This window comes from Poecilia mexicana, unplaced genomic scaffold (genome assembly GCF_051168715.1).
Source record: "Poecilia mexicana isolate PSO_F unplaced genomic scaffold, ASM5116871v1 scaffold_2, whole genome shotgun sequence".
In the NCBI taxonomy this organism is placed as follows: Eukaryota; Metazoa; Chordata; class Actinopteri; order Cyprinodontiformes; family Poeciliidae; genus Poecilia; species Poecilia mexicana.
The window spans coordinates 11,557,920-11,566,392 of NW_028263371.1; the positions used below are offsets into that span (position 1 = coordinate 11,557,920).

General features: G+C 40.0%; 1 pseudogene; it reads left to right on the forward strand.

Annotated features, from left to right (window-relative positions):
• The first annotated feature begins 2,261 nt into the window (after positions 1–2,261).
• Positions 2,262–6,510, forward strand: LOC148160404 (uncharacterized; annotated as a pseudogene).
• The last annotated feature ends 1,963 nt before the right edge of the window (positions 6,511–8,473 follow it).

Below are 8,473 nucleotides of genomic sequence, written 5' to 3' on the forward strand. Positions count from 1 at the left end.
TTTTAAAAGAGGAAAATCTCCTGGCTCAGACGGACTCCCTTTAGAATTTTATTTAACATTTTGGGACATTTTAGCGCCTGATTTAATTGTTGTTTTTACTGATTTTAATAAACTCGACACACTTCCAGATAGTTTTAGAACAGGAATAGTTACACTTTTATATAAGGACAAGGACAAAAGAGATCTAAAAAACTGGCGACCCTTTTAAACGTTGTAAACTTTTTAGTAAACTTTTAGCAGCCAGGATGCGCCGAGTGTTGCGATCTAATCCACCCGGATCAGGCCTGCGCGGTGCCGGGCAGGAGGATCACGGACAGCCTCACTGATCCGAGACTCCATCTGTTCTACGAGAGACAGAAACATTCGGCTGATGGTCCTAAATCTAGACTTTCAGAAAGCTTTCGATCGGGTCTCGCACCAGTACCTCCTCCAGGTACTGCAAAAAATAAAAAATAAATAAAAAAGGGTTTTCCTGGGAGGTTCATAGCCTGGGTGGGATTGCTGTACCGAGACATCTCCAGCAGATTCATGGTTAACGGGTTTCTGACAAAAGCAGTGAAAGTGACCTGCGGTGTCCATCAGGGTTGTCCGTTATCTGCCTTCTCTACTTGACCTGCATCGAGCCGCTGGCGCAGATCTGGAGAAAAGACCCACAGATCTCAGGTGTAACTATACCGGGGAGTGGAGGGCAGGCGGCGACATGTCTTCTATATATGGATGATTTTAGCATTTTATGTACACATCTTTTATCAGTAGACAGAGATTTTCATACTTAACAGACTGGTTCGGTGAAGCATCAGGCTCAAAAATAAATAAATAAAAAACAAAACCACAATTTTACGGACCGTGGAAAAATAGTGAAAAAAATAGGACTTCAGTTTCAGGTAACTCAAGAAGAGCAAAACATATTGGGGGTTAAATTTGATAAAAATGGAGAAGGAAAAACAAACTGGACAGAAATAACATGAAGAGTTAAACAAAGACTAGGATTTAGGACAATGAGAAGCCAAACAATAGAGGGAAAGATTTTAATAATCAAAGCAGTGATTTTACCAGCGTCTTTACTAACCAGTTCTGTTTTCATTCCCCTAGGAGAGATTTTAGAGCTGCAACGGGACATTTTTTATTCCATCTGGGACTCCAAATGGGAGAGATTGAAACGAGACATTATGACCAAACCCAAAGAGAAAGGAGGGAAAGGAGTCCCAGACCTGTACCTGTTTTTAGGCAGCCACTACACCAGCACTCACCTCAAACAAGCCATGAACATTTTTAACGACCCAAAAACAAACGCAATAGATTCTGGTTTGGATCATACCTGAGGAAACTGAAACTGAACCCCTGGAGCTTTTCACCCCAGCATACGCTTTTATACAGAAATAATTAGAGCATTTTAAACTGGAAGGAGAGGAGAGCAGGATTTTAACTAACCATCATTGACGGGCAGCACCGAGGTCGACACCGCCAGAGACGCTTCGTTCTGCATGGAGGACGTTTCGACAAGAAGGATCTCACCTACAAAGAATCCTGAGATCTGAGACGCTCTGTGGCCAAACAAACAGCGGGTCATTAGCTACCAGCTAGCAAACGCTGCTGCGGAGCGGAGTGCAGACCCCGGGTTGGCGTCTTTTCATTCTCCGAAGCCTTGAAGGGAGCGAGAAACTATAAGAAGGAAAGGACGGAATCAGAGAAACCGAGAGTCGTTTCAGCCGCTGCAATCAAGCAACTGCTGAGCAGGAGCCTTAAGGAAGCGACCGGCAAAAACAAGCGAAATAATGCCTCCAAAAGGATCCAAGACCGACGGGAGACAAGATGAGGACTATGTATCACTCACGCAAGTCAAAGAGTTGCTGAGCCAGCAAAAGGAAATGTATATGGAGTTACTCCAACAACAACAGGACAATTTTAAAGGTTTTGTTAAAATCATTGTGGACACTACTAACACCAGAATGGACGCAATGACACGAGAACTACAGGACATTAAAACCAGTCTGCAATTTACACAGAAAGACGTTGACGATATTAAAGTAGAAAGTGTTAAGTACAAGGACCGAAGTGACACGGTGCAGTCAGACATATTTAAAGTATGTGAGGGCATGATGACTATCACTGATAAAATGGAGTACCTCGAGGGGCAATCAAGGAGAAACAATCTGGTTTTTGATGGAATTACTGAATCACCAAATGAGACTTGGGTTGAGACTGAGGAGAAAATGAAAATTATTTTAAATGAAAAGCTAAACTTTCAACATAAGATTGAGATGGAGAGAGCTCACCGCACCGGTAAACCTAGAGGAGACAGACCCAGGCCCATTGTTGTGAAATTTCTACGATACAAGGACAGATCAACTATTCTGCAGCGCACCAAGGCACTTAAAGGATCTAAGATTTTCATCAACGAAGACTTCACGGATGCGGTAAGGAAAAGGAGGGCGGAACTAATGCCGGACTTAAAAGCAGCACGTCAAAGAGGAGACATTGCTTACCTACGTTATGATAAGTTGATCACCCATCCACGTACTAGTACCCCTAAATTATCCAATAATGTATGATAGACAGCCAGATATAGATGACGGTCACTACTGAAAGAGAAACATGCAACAGATCGCGGCCTATGAGGATATAGAGCTACCCGTATTCCAACAAAGAAACTATCATCAGCAAGATATTGAAACTGACATTGATCCTGATAACAATTTCTATAATGTCATCAATGATAGTTGTCACTATTACAGCGATGATCAGTTCAACAATAGGATTAAAACGGAACAAAAGCTGTCAATAATTCACTTTAATAGCAGAAGCCTTTATGCAAACTTTGACAGCATCAAACAATACATCCAACAACTTTCACAGACCTTCAATGTTATTGCCTTATCAGAAACTTGGCTCAATAGTGATAAGGGCATAGACTTTGAAAATCAATGGTTATGAAATGGTTTGTAAGAACAGAGAAAAAATGGAGGGGGGGTAGCTTTATATGTTGACAAGAAGATTAATTATAAGTTGATCGAAACAATGTCAACTATGATGGACAACATGTTTGAATGTGTGACTATAGAAATATTGGTGGAACAAAAGAAAAATGTTTTAGTGAGTTGCATTTATAGAGCCCCTGGATCAAACATTGAAGTATTCAACAACTGGATAGAAGAAAAATTTATAACAATTAATCAAAAAATAATATTTTTTTGTGGGGATTTCAACATTGACCTTCTTAATCCAAATAAACATAGAATGACTGAAGAATGTATTAACACCATGCTCAGTCTAAGTCTGTATCCTAAAATTACCAGACCCAGTCGCTTTACATCGCACTGCGCTACCTTAATTGATAATATTTTCACAAATGTGCTGGAAAATAATTTAATTAGTGGAATATTAATTAATGATATAACTGATCACTTACCAGTGTTCATAGTCTACGACTTTAAGTGCATAACAGACGATCAAAAAATAGAGACGCATTACAGACGGGTTACGTCTGAAGAGACATTAAAAGCTCTAGAAGCTGAGTTTTTGGCCTACGATTGGAGATTAATATATGGAATGAATGATGTGAATTCAGCATATGAAGAATTTTTAAAAACATTTAAAACACTGTATAACAAGCATTGCCCAATCAAACAATATAAGAGGAAAAGTAATCAAAAAAATGAACAGTGGATCACAAAAGGAATACAAAAGGCATGTAAAAAGAAAAACAAACTTTATAGAGAATTTCTAAAATATAGAACGTTTGAATTAGAAAATAAATATAAGAAATATAAAAATAAGTTAACTAATATTATAAAAACATGTAAAAAGGACTATTATCACAAATTACTGGATAGTAATAAAAAAAACATTAAGGAAACATGGAAGATTTTAAATAGAGTTATTAGAAAATTTTCTAACAATAATAACTATCCACACTATTTTATAGATAATGAACGGAATATTACTGATTTGAAAAGTGTAGTCAATAAATTCAATAGTTTTTTGTTAATATAGGACCTCAATTAGCAGGAAAAATAACGACTATAAATACTGCAACTCAGCAATATCAAATTGAGAATAATCCCAGCTCCTTCTATCTCAACCCAGTTTTAGAAGAAGAAATCATAAACATTGTGAATAAATGTAAAAATAAAACATCCACTGACTGTGATGATCTGGACATGAAAACTATTAAAATAGTAATTAAAGGAATCTCTAAACCACTAACTTATATCTGCAATTCATCATTTCAAACAGGATCATTTCCCAACAAAATGAAAATAGCTAAGGTCAAACCAATGTATAAAACTGGCAATAATCACCTCTTCACTAATTACAGGCCTGTCTCTCTTCTCCCACAATTTTCCAAAATCCTGGAAAAACTCTTTAAGAAAAGAGTGGAACAATTCATAGAAAAACATTCGTTACTTAGCAGCAGTCAATATGGATTCAGAGCAAACCGGTCAACATCGCTGGCCGTAACTGACTTAATAGAAGAAATAACCAATGCAACAGATAGTAAGAAACTGGCAGTAGGGATATTTATAGATCTAAAGAAAGCTTTTGATACAATAAATCATGAAATCCTACTTAAAAAATTAGAACGTTATGGAATTAGGGGAGTAGTTTCTGACTGGATGAGGAGTTATCTAAAGAGCCGAAAACAATTTGTGAAATTGAGAGATGTGGAATCTGACTGGCAGGAGACTGTCTGTGGAATACCACAAGGATCAGTATTGGGACCAGTTTTATTTAATCTTTACATAAATGATATCAGTAAAGTGTCCAATGTATTAAAATTTATCTTATTCGCTGATGACACAAATATTCTAGCCTCTGGTGACAATTTAGAACATCTTCTCTCAATAGTCACCTCAGAGATTAGTAAGTTAAAGATATGGTTTGACCATAATAAATTATCATTAAATTTGGACAAGACGAAAATCATGGTCTTTGGGAACTGTTACAAAAATACTGAAATCCAAGTTCAAATAGAGGACGTAACTCTAGAAAGGGTTTTTGCTAATAAGTTCCTCGGCGTAATAATAGATGACAAAATTAGTTGGAAACCTCATATTAAACATTTACAGGGTAAACTCAGTAGAAGCATATCTATATTGGCTAGAGCTAGACATGTATTGAATGCTGAATCACTTCATATTCTATATAACTCTCTGATTTTACCATATCTATCATATTGCTGTGAAGTGTGGGGAGTCAATTACAAGAGCTCTTTACATCCGGTAACCGTCCTACAGAAACGAGCCATTAGAATCATCCATAATGTTGGTTATTATGAGCATACAAACCCACTCTTCATAAAATCCAGAATTCTCAAATTTGACGAGCTTGTAGAATTTAAAATGGCTCAATTTATGTTCAAAGTATCTAAAAAGTTGCTACCTGAGCACATACAGAGTATGTTTTCTGAAAGAGAAGGGGGGTATAATTTAAGGGGTCACTCAAACTTAAAGATCCGCAATTTTAGAACAACAAGAAAAAGTTTCTGTATCTCAATTAAAGGTGTAAAGTTATGGAGCAAATTAGATGAAGATTTAAAACAAAGCAATAGTAACCAGTATAACTAGTATAAACCAGTATAAAAAGGGATAATGTATAGGTAAATATCAGTAATTGCTGACTGCCACTTTGATTTTCACTTGACTTTGATTTTCTTTTAAATAACAGTAGTACTGTAAGTTTTCAAGTGGTTAGGGGGTAGGAGTTAATAAGTTTTTTTCTTCTTCCTACCCCATTTTGAGCATGATATGTTAAGGGAAACAGATATCTGTATTTTCTTTTTTTTTATTCACTTCTTGTTATTGTGCACTATTTTCTTTTTTTATTTGTATCATGTTCGAATAAATTTCAAATTTCAAAAAAATCGTTTTATTATTTCTGTTGTGCAGGACCGGGAACCAGTGACTCCAGTGCGCGGCCTCCTGTTCGGAGACGCCGCCACGGTTTGGCGCAACGTGAGCCGTCCCGTCCTTCCGAACAGACTCCAGGACCTGTCATGGATGGTGGCTCATGAGATCCTCCTGGTCAGAGCCGTTATGGACTCCCGCGGCATGTCAGCGATGTCCATCTGCCCCCGACCCGGTTGTGGCGCCGGAGTCGGTGAGACACCTGCTGTGGGAGAGCAGCGCTGCCAGGGACCTGTGGGCAAAGGCCACAGGGCTTATTGCAATTCCCATACTTGCCAGCAAGGGAGGTCCTCGACACACAGCTAGTGCTGTACGGGGTGAGCCACCGGAAAATGGTGAAGAAGGACTTCGCAGAGATGTGGCTCATCCCTAGCCACCATCAAAGACTCCATATGGACCTCCAGAAACTTGCTGGTAAGCAGGAGCAGGCAGATGCCCCCCGTGGCTGTGATCCGAATGGCGGCAGCAAGAAGGGAAACGATCAGAGCTGCAGGTGGCGCCAAGGACACAGCCACTAAGAAGAATCGCCTGACCCTCCATGGACGAAGGAGCCGACGCTCCACGGACGAAGGTCCCAGCAGCGGCGGCCTGGATCTCCAGGTGAGGCAGGAGGGAAGGAGCAGCAGGAGGTTTTCTCCTTTGGGCATCAAGCGCTGGTTGGAAGGACGGGACGGATCCGAACCTTGTAAGGAGTCACCAGTGGCGCAACTACACATTATTCAGGTGGATGCGAAAACATAAATCGGCCCGGCCCTCCACTATATTTACTGTTTCTTATGCGGCTCCATGGGAAAAATAAGTGACCTGATTTAGAGGTTGGAGCAGCTGTTTGGTTTTAATCTATTTAAATATCAATCTATGAAAGTATTGATTATTTTGGTGATGATATGGAAGAGAACAACACAAGCAGCAGAACCAAACTAAAGTCCAATTTCTCCCAGAGAGACGATTAAAGAGACTTTGACTCTAAAGAACCAGGATAAACGGGTCGGTCCAAGATTCCCACTGAGAGATCAAAGGTTTGAACTTCCTGCTTCTCTGTTAGTTTGAGTCCAAATGTCAGAAAATCAAAGCTTCGTCTGTTTCCTGTGAAGATGTGAAGAGCTGAAGGAGAACCGGGCCGAGTTCTGGTTCTGGTTCCTCCACAGAGAGAAAACCCAGAGGGAGGAAAACAAGAAGAAGTGAACACTCACCCTGATCCAGACTCTGCTCTGCTGCTACATGAACTTTGACCCCATGTCTCCTGATCTGATCCCTGACTCCACCTGAGGCTCCGCCCCCTGCCCAGGTGACTTTAAACACCTTTACTGTCTTCTTGCCTTTGAATCAACACTGAGCTGAGCTTGAAAACTCTAAGCTTAAACTTTTTCAGGGTTTTTTTCCCTAATATTTAGTTCATTTCCTGTCAACTTATCAATACAGGAAGTAGTTCAGTAAAACAGGAAGTGATCAGCAGAAATCCTGGGAGGAGATCTGATCGCTTTAGTTCAGCTTTAATATTTCTGTCTTTGTTTCTAGTCTGGAAAACATTCGGCTCCATTTCTAGACGGATCGTTTTCTGACTGCTTCCACTTCTTTGAACATTAACCTTCATGCCGCCAACCCTACTGCAAGGGTCAAAGGTCGATTCCTCTTCATTATCCTGGTGGCAATTCATTTTACAGCAGGCAGTAAAAACAGGAACAAACCAAACTCTCAACATCCAAACAGCTCCACAGGTTACAAAGTGCAGCTGATGGTGTGAGAGACTGAAGCAGCTGGTTCTGATGGTGAATCTGCAGCTGAAGGAGGGAAACAAGGTCCGTCCTGATTGGACGACTCGGATCCATCAGAACAGTTCACTACGGTCAGAAAAGATACTGAACAATAAATCTTTACGACTCTCTAAAGGCTCTTCTGGTTCAAACTGTTGGCAGCAACAGGTTTAGTTTGGTAATCAATAACTATCAACAAGAGCCTGAAGGGCAATTATGATAAAAGTTGATCATTTTGATCATCAAGTCTGGGCTCCACCTGATTATCAGGAATCAATATCCAATCAGCTCTCAGCCTCTCTTACTGTTTATGAATATCAGCTGTGAGGTTTGGTATTAATGATCCACATGGAGAGAAAAATACTTCAAACTTTTTAACAAAGCTGTTAACATTCAACTAAAATACTCAGTAAAATGACAAGGAAAGCTACTAACCTTTGATTAGGACGTTTTCAGGATGGAACCGGACTAAAGAGTGAACCGGGTCGAGATGCGCTGCAGCGCTCAGTGGAAACGAGGCATTAGTGACCCGAACCAGCAGGAGAGAGAAAAAGGAAAGATTCTCTAAAAGCAGAATAAAACATGTGGATAAAAGCTGCTGAGCTTTTAAACACAAAGTCAGTCTGGAGTTCAGATCAGCAGATGCTGTCAATGACAGCAACAAAGTATTTCTGCTGCCGCCATCTTTCCACAGCCTGGTTCTGAATGAAGAGCGGTTCTGATCCAATCGGAGCTCAGCTGTTTGACTTTTAAACATGGATGATTCAAAATGATGATGTTCAGCTGCTGAGCAACTGAGTCGCCACAGGACCG